The sequence below is a fragment of the Perognathus longimembris genome, unplaced genomic scaffold (genome assembly GCF_023159225.1).
Source record: "Perognathus longimembris pacificus isolate PPM17 unplaced genomic scaffold, ASM2315922v1 HiC_scaffold_1721, whole genome shotgun sequence".
Classification (NCBI taxonomy): domain Eukaryota; kingdom Metazoa; phylum Chordata; class Mammalia; order Rodentia; family Heteromyidae; genus Perognathus; species Perognathus longimembris.
In genome coordinates, this window is record NW_025956751.1 from 12,501 (window position 1) to 27,500 (window position 15,000).

Sequence of the window (15,000 nt, forward strand, 5' to 3'; positions counted from 1 at the left end):
ACATTCATTCATTCATTCATTCATTCATTTATTTATCTAGCTAGAGCTAATCTTTTTGTTTTTATTTTTATTTCTAATGAGGTCGACCAGTTGGGTGGCATCCGAGACAATGTTTTCCTTTCATTGCCGAGCTAGCAGCTAAGCTCATCCTGACCTCTGGCTGTGCTGTTATCACAAGGAATGCGGTAAGATTTGGCTTAATTGACAGCCAGCACTTACCAAGATGTTTTACTGTGTCCATAGGCGCCTGGTTTATGTTTACCATTCAGCCTTGTTTTATTGCCTCCTCTTATTTACCGACCTAAAAGCTTTCTTATTTTCTTAAACTTTGGTAACCCTATGCCTTTCCCTGGTTCCCAAACCGCATAAAAAGCTGGATGTTAAGAATAAACGGGGCTGCAGTCTTGAGTTTCAATCTCGAGATGCAGACCTCCCGTACCCCATCTTTGCCTCTTGTCTTTTTTCTCTTGTCTTGTATTTTTCCTTTTCTTTAATCCTCGCCCCCCCCCCCCATTCAGGATTCCTTTTCACTGCCGGATGGCTCGGCAGGGGGTTGGGGGGGGGCGGTGGGCATACGTAGGCGGCGGGGCGGCGGCGGCCGCGGCCTCTGGGTCAGAGGAGGGGCGGGCGCGATGCGGCAGCGGGCACCTTGACTAACTCCTTCTTCACTCACACATTCACTGCCCCGCAACGACCCCCCCCCCCATCCCCGCCACAGATTTTCTTTGTGGGAGAGGTGGGAGCACACATACATTTCAAGGAGATGTGCATGTGTGCGCCTGTGTGTGTGGTTACATACAGACAGCTCTGTTCTTTCCTGAACTGAGATGCTCCACTCCCTGACAAGCTGGTATTTTCCTGCGAAACTTAAAAAGAAGGGGGGGGAGGGGCGGGACTGATGACGCTGCACCTCCTAATAACATCTCTTTTATCTCTCAACCAACCCAGCAGGGAAGGATGGATGGATCCAACGCCCGACCAGGTAGAGATGCCTAAAGCCCTCAGCCCTCAACACTCAAGCAAAGCCAGCCGTGAATCCCATCCAGTGAGTGCACCAGTGATGTGCCTACAGCAGGAGAGATCGAAGGCGAGACTCCTCCTGCTGTCCCGGTCCCCGCGATCCGCGGTCCCCGGTCCCCGGTCCCCGGTCCCCGGTCCCCTGCCCCTCCCCAACTTCACAGCCCTCCCCACCCCTCATAACAAAATAAAAGTTCTGCTTGAATCTCACTGCGTTTTGCTTGTTTGTATGACACTTCAAGGTTGAAAGGGGATTGGATTTCTGATGCTAGGTTTCTAAATTGGGCAGGGGGGGGAAGGGAGGGGAGGGGAGGGGGCTAGGGCAGGGGGATGATTTTGGGGGGGAGGCTGCGCGGGTGGGGGCGCGGGCGCGCCGGCTTGCGTATGTGTGTGCGTGCGTGCGTGCGTGCGTGCGTGCGTCTGTCTGTCTGTCTGTCTGTCTGTCTGTCTGTCTGTCTGTCTGTCTGTGGTCGGTGGGTCACTCGGTTACATTTAGGAACAATGTTCATTTGGTTTTTCACTACATAAAGTATCTTCTCTCTTTGGTACACCCTGTTTTTTCACTCATCTCTTCTGTGTCCTCCAATAATCCCATCTTCACTGCCTGAGCAAGTTCACCGGCTATGATTTTCATTCATAATCCTCTTCCTACTTTTGCTACGTGAGGCAATGAACTTCCTTTCTGCCCAGTAATTGCTGATGTCTATTCAGTGCCCCTTGGCTTCACCTTGATTTATTTCCGATTCTTTCCTTTTTTTTTTTTTTTCTCTCTTTCTTTTTTCCTTTTGCCAGTCCTAAGACCCCAAACAGCTTGCGTGTGAGTCGGGGGGGGGGGGGGGCCGAGCTAGGCAAAGTACATGGGATGTGTTTGTGTGGAAAGCCATCTGTGGTCGGTCGGTCGGTCGGTCGGTCGGTCGGTCCGTCCGTCCGTCCGTCCGTGCATCCGTGCGTCCGTTCGTCCGTCTGTCCACGCACAAGGGAAGGAACTCGGGGACGGACCGGACGCCATGCAACACGTAGGGCCAGCGGGGCACGGCGCTGAATGACTGACACCCGCCAAGCACACAGCCCACCGAGCACAAGAATTGATTATTTTCATTTTCTTGGATGATCACGTCATTCGCTGAAACGGCTGGCAGTGCAGCCGCCCGCCCTGGAAGAGAAGGCCATGTGGCCGTTTTTTCCACCGAGGCCTCGCTCGCTAGTAAAGCATCAACCCACGGGCTGAGTAGGAAGCCTGTGGTTCATTCATTCATTTCATGGGAGGAAACTGGTGTTCACAAGCACTGTGGTTACAGAAAGCGGACACTAGATGGCGCGCGCTCACCGTCGTACCATTGCACGGGTGGGGGGGGGGGGGAAGGGAGGGGAAGCAAGCCGGCGGGCGGGGACGGAGCGAGCTAGGGAGCGAGAGAGCAAGGGAGCAAGTGAAGCGACAGCTCTCTCTGCGATTTCGCTAGCCCCGGAACGTGGCCGAACCGAGTTCTGCTTTGCCTGCCTTCCTGCCCGCCCGCCTGGAGCCATCGGTGCTGCTGTACAGTACTGTGATGATCCCTGAGCTTGTGACAACCCTTGCATCACACGCTGCTAATTCAAGTCTGTCTGAGCAAATTGTTTTCAGTCCCACACCTTTTTTTCAGTCCTGGGTCTTGGACTAAAGGATGGAACACTGGCTGCTGCTGCTGCTGCTGCTGCTGCTGCTGCTGCTGCTGCTGCTCTTGTTAATTTTTTCTTTTCCTTTTTCTTTAGCTCAAGGCTACCTCTTGAGCCAGAACTCCACTCCACTTCCCCCTTTTTTCTGTTTATGTTGTGCTAAGGATTCTAACCGACAGCTTCTCCTTCCTTCCTTCCTTCCTTCCTTCCTTCCTTCCTTCCTTCCTTCCTTCCTTCCTTCCTTCCTCTCTCTCTCTCTCTCTCTCTCTCTCTCTCTCTCTCTCTCTCTCTCTCTCTCTCTCTCGCAGCTGGCATCCATTTTGCTCACGAGCATTAATGTTCAAAACAGAGAAGCAAGGCCTTAAATTGACTTTACATTTTCTTTAGCTCATGTGGGCATGAATACAGTGTGTGTGTGTGTGTGTGTGTGTGTGTGTGTGTGTGTGTGTGTGTGTGTTACTAAGGAATCCAACCCAGGGCCTCAGGCGTGATAACCAAGCCCCAGGCTATCTGGCTTCACTTCTCACTCAAACAAGACAGTTCTATTAAAGAATGCAGGGGGTGGGGGGCTGGGAATGTGGCTTAATGGTAAAGTGCTTGCTTATCTAACCTACCTGAGGCCCTGGTCCTAGGCCTCAGTAACACATAAACAGAATTGGCACTGTGGCTCAAGTGGTAGATGGTTATCCTTGAGCCAAAGCAGCTCAGGGACAGTGCCCAGGCCCTGAGTTCAAGCCCCAGGAATGGCAAAAATAAATCAATAAAGTAGGTAGGTAGATAAATAAATAAATATAATTAATGTGGAGTAGCTCCTGTTTCTCACTCACAGTCTCTGTCTGTCTGTCTCTATCTCTGTCTCTGTCTCTGTCTGTCTGTCTGTCTGTCTCTCTCTCTCTCTCTCTCTCTCTCTCTCTCTCTCTCTCTCTCTCTCTCTCTGCCTACTTACCTCCTTTCCTCCCTCCCTTTTCATCCTCTCTTCGAAGGGTGGAATGAAGAGTTAAAATAAACCCCATTTTCAGGCAGCCCCCGTTTTGTTGTCTGCTTAAACTATGAGCAAACCCAGGGCACGCTTATTAGGGCCTACCCGGTCAAGAACTCCAACCGCCTGGGAATGCTTAACTCTAACCGCCACAAGAATGCATCGCGAGCCCTGAGCCCTAATCGTGCTTGCTTGAACACCTGACTGCTGTAACTTTGTTTTTTGCCTTTATAAGCCCTGTGCAATCGCAGCTCCTGGCTTCCTCCTAACCTCCGCTATGTCGGAGGGGGGGGGGGGGGTGTCGGGTAAGATGAGGCCCGAGCCGCCACGCCACCCACTTGAATAAAGTCTTGCCTTGCTTTTGCATTCATTTCGGAACTTCTGAGTCTCGGTGGCCTTCTTGGTGGTCTCGCGACTCGGCATAACATTTGGGGTTTCGTCTGGGATAGCCCCAGAGTCCCTTCTTCCTAAGTTTTTATCTCCACCAGGTTACCAGATCTCAGAAGAGAGAGAGAGAGAGAGAGAGAGAGAGAGAGAGAGAGAGAGAGAGAGAGAGAGAGAGAGAGAGAGAGAGAGAGAAAAGAAAAGAAAAAGAAAAAAGACACAGAGATTCATGGGGTTATACAAGTCAGGGCTCAAACTACAGAGAAAGAAAAGGTGAGAGATAGAGAGCTCTGGGATACGGGGGTGGGGGATTGGGGGGCTTGGAGTCTTAGGAAGGAAAAGAAAAGAGGAGAAATAAAAGCACAAGCTAAAGGAGGTAATTTTTTAGTTGATGCCTACACTCAAACCAGGCCACTGCGACCACTTCATGGTGGGATTGCAAAGGGGGGCTTTGGCTCCTTGGAGAAGTAATCTCGACCTGTTTTATGAAGCTGCTCTGGACACGCACGCACAGTGGAACGCCAAAACAAGATATACATCCTCTTAGGGGAGAAACAGACAGGGAGGCGCACAGTGCTTAAGGGCTACCTGCAGAAAGGAAAGCCAAACCCTGAAAAGACAAGGAGAAAAAAGAAACAAAGTAACTATGTAGCTTGAGCTTCTAACAGGATTTAAAAGATAACCCTGTGGGTGCTTTCCATTCATGGTTGTACCTATGGGTGGGCTTTGACATTGTGTGTGTGTGTGTGTGTGTGTGTGTGTGTGTGTGTGTGTGTTTAAACAGTTGTTGGTAGTATAAGCACCAGCCCAGAAACCATATGGACACACAGTCTTGTGGAAGAAAGAAACATTTTAAAATGTTTCAGTCAGGGGGCTAGTGATACAGTATCAGGGAGGCTGAAGGCAGAAGGGGCTGGGAAAGGCAAGTCTTATGTTGTTACAGCTGGGCACTGGACATACCAGACATCTGGGACAGGACATTCTTCAGATGATTTATAGCCAGCTTTTTTTTTTTTTTTGGGGGGGGGGGCGGCATCCTCTCTCTGACACATAGGCTCGGACTATACCTTCTGTAGCTACTACCTAAACATTAGAAATACAGCTCTGGGACGGGGAATTGGCATCCTGACTGTGACAGAAATAGGTCGCTGATGCTTTTAGGGTTGGGGGTATGTGTGTTGCAGGTGGGAATGGGCGACTGTGAAAACATTGTAGGTCTTGGCACTTAGGTGGGACGCTACTTTTTGTATCTGGGCACTAGAAATAGCCGAGGGACCGGGGCAGAACATGCTTGCGGTGCAACAACAGGTTGGGTGGGAACCGGTGACTGTCACCGGGCGGGCCTGGTTTGTGGGTCACCCAAGAGGAAGGCAGGCTGTCTGCCTAAAACGAGGGTGATTATGCTAACAGGTAGCAGGACTGAAAGGCAAACAAAATAGGTGGATGTGTCTGTGCCTTCACTGGAGTCACTCACCCATTCATTCATTCACTAGGAAGGTGTCTTGTCTCTGAATTCCTGGTGGTTCTTTCTGGGAATGGAACACAGCACCCCCTCCCCACCACACACATCTCATAGGTGGGGCCTAGGCCTGCTCACCCCATGCCTAGGACTCTTCGTTAATATTTTCTTAAAACCGTTTTATTTAGTTAGTGGCCATTGAATTCAGGGCCTCAACTGCGGCCTGCCAGGCGTTTTTTCTTCCTTCCTTCCTTCCTTCCTTCCTTCCTTCCTTCCTTCCTTCCTTCCTTCCTTCCTCCCCTCCCTCCCTCCTCCTCCTCCTCCTCCTCCTCCTCCTCCTCCTCCTCCTCCTCCTCCTCCTCCTCCTCCTCCTCTTCTTCTTCTTCTTCTTCTTCTTCTTCTCTCCTCCTTCGTCCCCACCCCCCCCCCCCAGCCCCTTTCCCTTTTCCCTTTTCCCTTTTCCCTTTTCCCTTTTATCAGCAGGGCTGTTAAGCCGTTGCCATGGGAACATTTACAAGACAAAGGAAAGTGGCCTAGAGTTCCAGGAGGAGCGGATTGCTCGGCTAGCCTTCGGCCCACCCCCACCCCGAGTTTACACAGAGCAGAGCTCTCTGGCCGGGTGGGGGCGGGGCGGCACAGCCCTCAGCACTTCTAACTTTGTAACACACACACACACACACACACACACACACACACACACACACACACACACACAGACACGTGCACGCCACAGGGAAATGGCTCACCCTTCCCTCTGTGTTTATGAAATTGGCCTCTTTGGTCCTAAAGTCAGCCTTTTCTGGTATTTTCCTTTCTGCCGGGCTCACCTCCCTCACCTCTCTCCCCCGCCACCCCCTGCGGCAGCAAACGACTGACTTCCTCCTAGCTGAAACTTGTCAGACTGCTGCTACCACCCGCCCCCTGCCGGTGGAGTGTCGCTCCGGGCACAGAATGGGGGTGGCTGGCATGCCCGGACTCTGCCCTAGGCCCCTCCATCACTGTGAGTGTGTGATGTCCTGTGGCTGATTTCTCTGGAGTGAGGAGAGAGAAGGGGAAGGGGGGAAGGAGGTCAAGGGCCTTGTCTTGTCTTCTTGCCCAGGTCAGGCCAGGGCCTGCCTGTGCCTCTGCCTCTGCCCCTGCCCCTGCCCCTGCCCCTGCCTCTCCCTCTACCCTTCCCTCCAAAGGAATGACAGGAGAAACATCTGTGTTTGTTAGAAACGTGGCGCAGGAATCAAAGAATCTCCAGTCACTCTTGGTATGGGGCCCTAAGATGCCTCTGGGGCCTAGGTGGTCTCCCTGAGCTTTTTTTCCCCTGGAGACTAGGGTTCTTCTACCAGCTGAGCTACAGCTCCACTCCTGGCTTTTGGGCATTTTTTTTTTTTTTAAAAGAAGGACATCATATTTTATTCCATCTACTCCTGTATGTATGTATGTATGTATGTATGTATGTATGTATGTATGTATGTATGTATGCATTTTCACAACAAACATTTGTGGGTTACTCATGTCACTTTAGCTTTAGAAGGTCTACTGGGTGAAGATGAACCAAACTTTCTATCCCCGATTTTCCTATTTTGCCTCCTTCGTAGGTTAATCGCAGTTCGGTGCATTAGTAAAGTTTAATGTCCTCTGTGTGCAGATTTATAAGTGAACGTGTGTTAATGAGAAGGTACTTTGCGTCGCTTTCTTGCTTTAATGCTGCCACGGCAGAAGTGGCTTACGGTCCTTCGCTGCCCCTCAGATAACTCTAGTTTAGAAATACACAGATAACTTGGCACGGGCTCGGGTATACTTTTAAGGGAGTATATACTTTTAAGGGAAACCTATTCCTTAGGAATAATTTCTCCTCCGTGTCGTGTTTAGAAAGAAAAAACAAGACTGATTCTACGTGAATTTCCTACTTGTTTACTGTGTATGATTTTGGTACGCTACATATTGTCTATATGCCTACCTGGTCTAGGGAAGGGAAAGAAAAATGAGGGTGTGAGATATCACGAGAAATGAAATGTAGTCACTGCCTTACTATGTTACTGCACCCCCTTTGCATGACAGCTTGTAGATAAAATTTAATTAAAAAAAAAAAAAAGGCTGATAATAGTGACAGAATCTTACAGGGGGCAGGAATGTGCCTCAGCAGTAGTAGAGGGCCTTCTTAGCATGCATGAAGCCCCCGGGTTCCATTCCTCAGTACCACACACACAGAGAAAAAATAATAATAAAAGGCCAGAAGTGTCACTGTGGCTCAAATGCTATAGAATGCTAGCACAGGGAAGCTCGGGGACAGTGCCCAGGACCTGAGTCCAAGTCCCAGAAGGCACAAAAGAGTGGGTTGCAGTTACAAGGAGAGTAGATTCCCCAGAACCACCCAGTACATTTCTTTTGGGACAGTGTCACTCCTTCCCTGGCTCTCTCACAGGCCTTTCCCTCCTGTCTTCACCCACAAGTTGTGTAATGCATTTCCAATACACTGCGTAGAGAGTACCTCCTTAGCATTTGTTCACCCTTAGTCCCTCCACTTCTGTGCCCCTCCCAGACACGGATAAAGGAACAAAACAAAACTAAACTAAACCAAACAGGACAGACAAACATGACCACAGCAACAAAGGAGAAAGGGAAAAGACCTCTCGTGATCATGGGGGTCAGAGGCATCTAGGCACTGAGCTGCGGTGAGGTCCTGCGTGCGTGCGTGCCTGTGCCATCCCCCGCAGCAGGCCTCCTCCATCGGGTAGGATTCTTCGGGTGGTGAAGAGACACCTCCACGGAGGAACTGACTGTGGGCCCCGAGGAGGGAAGACTGACGGTCAGCTCGTTCACGTGTCCAGCTGGGAAAGTGGTTTTGATATTTTTGCTTGTTCGTTTGGTTGGTTTCGGGTCCCCCTCCTCCCCCATGCTGTGAAGTGAGTGAGTGAGTGAGTGAAAAATCAATCGGCGCCTTTCTCCCCACTCGCACCCCGGGGCCCTTCCGATGCCTGTTTTCTCTTGATTGTTCTTGGGTCGGCCGTTGTTCCTTTTCCTGGGGCGCCACCTAACGGACAATGTGCGGAACGGCGGGCTGATGGCCAAGAATGGTGACGGGAGACTCTCGCGAGAGTAGTGACGTGGCAGCACCGGCTCTCTTCTGCTGTTTTGTTTAAAGGGAAACAACATCAGCGAACAGGGAAACTTTCTTGGAGTCGGGGGTCCAGTGTCCCGTGCCTGTAATCTGATCCTATCTACTCGGAGAGGGAGAGAGAGGGATGAAGGCAGGGAGGCACGGGCGTGGGGCGGAGGGACGGAGGGACAGACGGTTTCCTATCACACTTTCAAGGAAAGGGGTCTGTCTGGGTGAGGTGTCCGATGGCTAAATGGCGCCTTTATATTTACAAGGAGGGTTCCCCCCCCCCCCCCTTAAACTGGTTCCGTAGTTCTATGATCTCAAGGTATTGCAAAGAGGGCTTAACATCTCATAAGTGCAGTAATCAGTACATTTCCTTAGTGTTCTCCCTCCCTCCCTCCCTCCCGTATTCCCCTCCTTTCTTTTCTCCTACCCCTTCTACCCCTTCTTTTGCTTGCTCCCCCGGCTCCCGCCTCCCATCCCTGCTCACAAACTGCACAGGTAACTTTCCATATGGTGCTTGCCATGTACCACGGATGCATTTGTTCACCCTACTTGGCTCAATTTCTGCGCCCCTACCCTTGTCCCAGTTAAAAAGGAAAAGACAGACTCAAAGCTCGACGAAACGCCGCCCCGCCGCTGCCAGAAATGCCAACAGAAAACCCAGGGTCCGACGTCCCTGTCATTCCTTTGGATAACACGTCCTATGTGCAGTATCGTGAATGTTCACAGGAGTTACACCTTCTGACAGACTGTGATTGTCTAGAGTCTTGTATAGGTTAGAGTTTTGATCTAGCATGCTCGTATGAGAGAAAATGTACACGCGCCCTCGTCTGTTTGTCTGCTGTCTGTATTTCTGAGTTTGGGCTTCCCTTGCTTGGTCTAGGTTCTGTCTGTCTGTCTGTCTGTCTGTCTGTCTGTCTGTCTCTGTCTGTCTCTCTCTCTCTCTCTCTCTCTCTCTCTCTCTCTCTCTCTCTCTCTCACACACACACACACACACACACACACACACATCCATCCATCCGTCCGTCCATTTCCCTGCAAATGGCCTAATTTTTGTTCTTTTGCTAACTGAACGAGTGAACTTCTAACTGAACGAGTGAACTTCCCTTGTGGATAGGCGCACAGACTCACAGGCGCACAGGCGCTCTACCTGTTTTTGATGGACTGGGGTGTTTGGCATGCCCCAGGCTCTGACACTATACCCCTCCTGCGATGCGGACCCCCCCCCCCCGCCCCTGCAACCCTGCGTTTCTGCATACGTCCCTTTGTGGACCCCAAATAAAGGCCACCGGGACTGTGCTATCTAGCAATCCATCCTTCACCCCAGCGACATAGGAACCCCTCCCTCCCCCTCCACTCTGCTTGGGCGGGTTTGTGTGGTGTGTGCGTTTCTCCTGGATTTCCACTCACTCCCCGCTGCCCCCCTCCAAAGGCACGGCACGTGAGTGGCAATGCAGTTGACAAGTGTCATACTGCCCACCGACCCCGCCGCTTACTCGTGTGTGCATAACTGCTGCGGAAACTCCAGCCGCCGCCGCCGCCGCGCACCGCGCGTCCCCGGAGGCTTTGTGGACCGACTCCACCGTACCACCAGTGCTGCCGGGAATCGAACCTGTCAGGGTCTTCTTACTTGGCTGGCAGGGCGGGCTGGCAGCGCTTTCATTTGAGCCGTGCCTCCATCCTGAAACATATGCCTGTATGATTTCGATTCATTGCCCCTTGCCCCGAATCCTGCTACAGAGGAGCCGATTAGAAAAGCCTAGCTGTCTGGACCGAAGTCGGAGCACATGGAGGAGAGGTTGGGCAGGGCATAGTGTAGTTCCACCCCTCCCCGTTCCCCAGCAGCTGCTCTGGTTTGGTTTGGTTTAACTTTGATTTTTGTTCCTTTCCTTTTCCTTTTCCTTTTCCTTTTCCTTTCCTTTTCCTTTCCTTTCCTTTCCTTTCCTTTCCTTTCCTTTCCTTTCCTTTCCTTTCCTTTCCTTTCCTTTCCTTTCCGTCTGTCTGTCTGTCTTTCTCTCCTCTCTCTCTCTCTCTCTCTCTCTCTCTCTCTCTCTCTCTCTCTCTCTCTCTCTCTCTCTCTCTCTCTCCCTCCCCCTCCCTTTTGCCAGTAGTGGGACTTGGGACTCAGGGCCTGAACAATGTCCCTCCCTGGCTCATTTTTTGCTCAAGGCTGGCACTCTACCTCTTGAACCACACAGTGCCGCTTCTGGCTTTTTATGTAGTGCTGAGGAATCGAACCCAGGGTTTCGTGCATGCTAGGCAAGCACTGTACTACTAAGCCACGTTCCCAGCCCTTTCCTTTGATTTAGTGATGGGCGAGTACACACGTTCTCCCCATCTTGTTTTCAACTTTCTCCGTGGGTTTTCAGACTTGTGCTGTGAGTGCGTGACCCGCGCACCTACTCTGTGTTTGTCAGAAGAAGCCTCTCTGTGTTCTCCCTCACTCCTTCCCTCCCTGCCTGACCCCCTCTTTCTTTTTTCTTTCTCTCTTTCCTTCTTTCTGCCGTTCTGTCTTTCTGTCTGTCTTCCTGTCGTCCCGCTCTCCCGCGCTCACCTCCCCGCTCTGCTCTACCCTCCCCTTTCCCTGTCTGTGCGGGTTTATGGTTTTCCTGAAAGGACCCTGCGAAGTTTGGGGACGATGTTCGTTGGCTCCTTCATCAACTCATCGACGAAGGCCTCCGTTCTCTCTGGGAGACGTGCTCGCTCTCGGTCTGTTCCGCTATTCTGCTCCCTCCCTCCCTCCCTCCCTCCCTCCCTCCCTCCCTCCCTCCCTCCCTCCCTCCCTCCCTCCCTTCCCTCCCTCCCTCCCTCCCTCTCTCCCTTCCCCGTTCCTCCCCTTTGATATTGGATATTGACTGAGTTTGCAGGCAGGCAGGCAGGCAGGCAGGCAGGCAGGCAGGCAGGCAGGCACCCTCCTGCTGCCCAACTGGGCTTAAGGTGTTATCGGAGGGCTCCTGGCTTGTGACCTCACCATCCGTGGAACCCCCCCCCCCCCCGCCCCGCCTCCCGGATCTTTCCCGTTTCTCGTCCGTGTTCTCGGGCTTGGGCCGCTTCGTTCGGGTGAATCCCGTCCCAGTTTCACTTTCAGTGGTGGTGGCGGCGGCTGCTCGATCTAAGTCTAGGTCTCCGGTGGTGCTTGTGCCGTTCTGGGTGTTGCAGAGGGGGTCTGGCTGCGGGTCCCGACCGTGGGCCGTGGGGATGGGGGGAGTGCGGAGCCTCAGAGCCGGCCGGCAAGAGCCAACTCGCCGGATTCGGTGCAGGGAAGGCGGTTGTCATGCTCCCTCTGGCGTCCGCTTGTATATGACAGTCCCCTCGTCCTCCGCAGCCGAGCGAGTGAGTGAGCGAGCGAGGGCGGGCGTCTGGTGTAGAGTGTCGGCAGGAGGGGCCGCCTCTGCCGGGTGCCGAGTACGACTTTGACCGCGGCGGCGCTGCGTCGCCCGGGCCGCTGTTCGGTCGGAGATTGCACCTGCAGGAGGGTATGGGGTTGGGGTGCGCGTCACCGCTCTCCCTGGCCGAGGGTGCCGCTTGGGTGGTAGCTCTGTTTGGTCGACCAGTAGTCCCCTCTGGGCCCCGACGCCTTGCTCTCCACTTCTTCACCTAGGGAGGCGAACCAGCCTGGGGATCCGGCAGCGTCGGACTGCTGGTCTCTTGGGCCTCGGCCCCTCTCACCCTCCCTTCCTCCCCCCTCTCCCGTGGGGGAAGCCAAGCCGATAGGCAGGCGCGGATCGGGCGGCCCCGGCCGCGGACCCCCGCGCAGGGTGGCCGTCGGAGCCCCCTCCGAGTGAAGTGCCTCTCGCCTGCCGGGCGCGCGAGGGCTTCGGCTGTCGGCCACGCATGGTCTCCGGCATCCCCGGCGGCCGGAGGCCTGCGTTCTCCGCGCGAGAAGCCTCGGGAGCGTCCGAGGCGAGCCTCCCGAGCGCGAGCGGGGCCCCTGCCTAAAGGAAAACGGACACGGAGAGGACGACCTCGGGAGTCAGGGAGCCGAGCCTGCCTGCCCCCGACTCCCGCCACCTTCCGAGTACCGTGTGGGTGCGGGCAGCCGGGTCCCCGGCCCCGGGCCCGTGCGTCTGCCGGTGAGGACGACCCCTGCCCACCCGTGTGTGTCCGGGGCGTGTGCGCCTGCGTGCCCGAAGTAGTGGGGCAGGTGTGTGCCCCCTACCCGGCTCCTGCTCCCGCTGTTCACGTCTGCCTCCTTAAGTCTAGTCCCCGACGCCTCGCCCTCCTGTTCACTTAGGGAGGCGAGCCAGCCTCGGGAGGCGGCAGCGCCGGGCTGGTCCCCTCTTCGGCCTCGGCCCCTCTCAACCCTTCCTTTCTTCCTTCCTTCCCTCTTGGCGACCTCGGGAATCGGAGCCGAGCCTGCCCCGAGTACCGTGTGGGTGCTGGCGTCCCGGCCCCGGCCCCGGCCCCGGCCCCGTGCGTCTGCCGGTGACGACGCCCCCTACCGACAGTGCCATAAAGCCGTGCGTGACCGGGGCGAGTGCGTCTGCGTGCCCGAAGTAGTGGGGCAGGTGTGTGCCCCCTACCCCGCTCTCGCTCCTGCTCTTCACGTCTGTCTCCTTGTGTGGTCGACCAGTTGTCCCCGCGAGTTCCGTGTGTCTCTCTGATGGGGAGGTGTTGGGGCCAGATGTGCCGGGATTTGGTTCCGAGGGGTCTGCGTCGTCATTGAGTTACCCCCCCCTTGCCAGATGACCTGCTTTTCGTGTCTCGACGTGGGGTCATTGTACCTGCAGGAGTGTGCTGACACGCTCTCTCTGTGGCTGTCAGCGGGCACTTTGGGGTGCTCTCTCGGATGCTGTGTGCTGGGGCTTTTACCGGCACTTACTTGCGCCTCCTTGCCGCCGTGTCCCCACGGGCTCCCGCCGCCCTGAGCAGGTCCTGTCCTTGTGGTGGCTCGTGGTGCTGTGTGGCTGGTTGTTGCGGTGCCTGCCACCTGCCAACGGGGGTGGTCTTCCCGCGACCTTCGCCGGGCCGGGGGGCCGGCGTTTGCCCCCTCCGACAGCTTTTCTCGCCTCTTCTGCTTTTTGATTCTTGCCCGGTCCTCGGGGTCCCGCCCTCCCCTCTTCCCGAATGTGGGGGGGGGGCTCCGGGTCGGATAGTGGCATCCCTATCCCGCTGCCTGGGGCTTTGTCCCCTCGGCAGAGTTTGGGACAGAGAAAGCAAGAGAAAAGGAGCCCAGGAGCTTTTTTGGTTGGGGGGGGGGCCCGGTGGGGCATTTCCTCTACCTGAGGAAGTCGGCCACGCCTTGTGGCAAGTACCTGCTTGGCCCTCCGACCCTCATCCCGTCGGTAGTTTTTTCTTTCTTTTCCCTCCCTTGCCTGGCGCTTTTTTTGGCCTTTCCCGCCCCTCTTCCCGAGTGGGGGGCACCCTTGCGTTGATGAGCCGTGCGCGCCTCGGTCCCGCTCGGGGCGCGTGCCGCTGGGCGATTTTTTTTTTTTTTTTTTTTTGGTGATGGCAGAGCCTGGAGTGTCCCGGCCACTTCCCCGAGTGCCTTTGGGCCTCCTTGGCGTTGGTGTAGCTGCTTTTGGGGGGGCGGGTTGGGGCCCCGGGCCCTGCTTGCTCCGCTCGCTCGTTTTTTTTTTTTTTCCCTCTGCTTCTTGTTGCCGCCGTGCCCTTTTTTGTGTGGTACCTGGCTATGATACTTAAGCCAACCTCGGCCCTCTCCGAGACAGAGGGCGTGCGCTCCTTGGGCACGCAGCACTCCCGAGTGCTGCGCTGCGGGTGGCTGGCTGCTTTTTCACTTCCTCCCGCGAACATGTTGATCGATGTGGTGGCCTTGCGATATCCTTCGGGCCCGGGCCTAAGCTGCGACAGACGAGGGACGGACGTTCATGGCGAATGGGACCGCTCTTCTCGTTCTGCCCGTGGGCCCCTCGTCTTTCCGCCCCGCCAGGCGGTGGTGTGCGGGAGGCAGGGGTGCGGCCTCCGGGCCCGACTTGCGCTCTCCCTGCCCTTGCTGCGAGGTCGGGGACTTGCTCGCTCGTGGAGGGTGGCACTCTGATCCCGTTCCCCTCCTCCTGCGGCTTGTCCTGCCGCGGGGTCGGTTCTCTCCGCGGAGAGGGAGTGCCTGTGCCCCGTGTGCACGCCCGTGCGGTGGCTCGAGAAGCCACGCGCACCGTCCTGTCCCCTTGCGTTGCTCCTGGAGCGCTCCCGGCCGGTCTGCGAGGTGCCCGAGGCTGAGTAGTGGTGTCGTTTCCCTTCCCCGGCTGGCTTCCCTGTGCCGGCCGTGCCGCCCGTGGCGTGTCCCGGCTGTCCTTGTTCCTGTGGGGCTTGAGCGAGGGAGGTCATCGCCGAGCCGATGACATTCCAGGGGGTCGAGGCGGTCCCGATGGGGGGGCATCCTTGCCTCTCGCGCCCGTGGGGCGCTTCTGCCGCGTTGCCGGTGCCGCAGACCCCCCCTTGCCGCCTCATTGT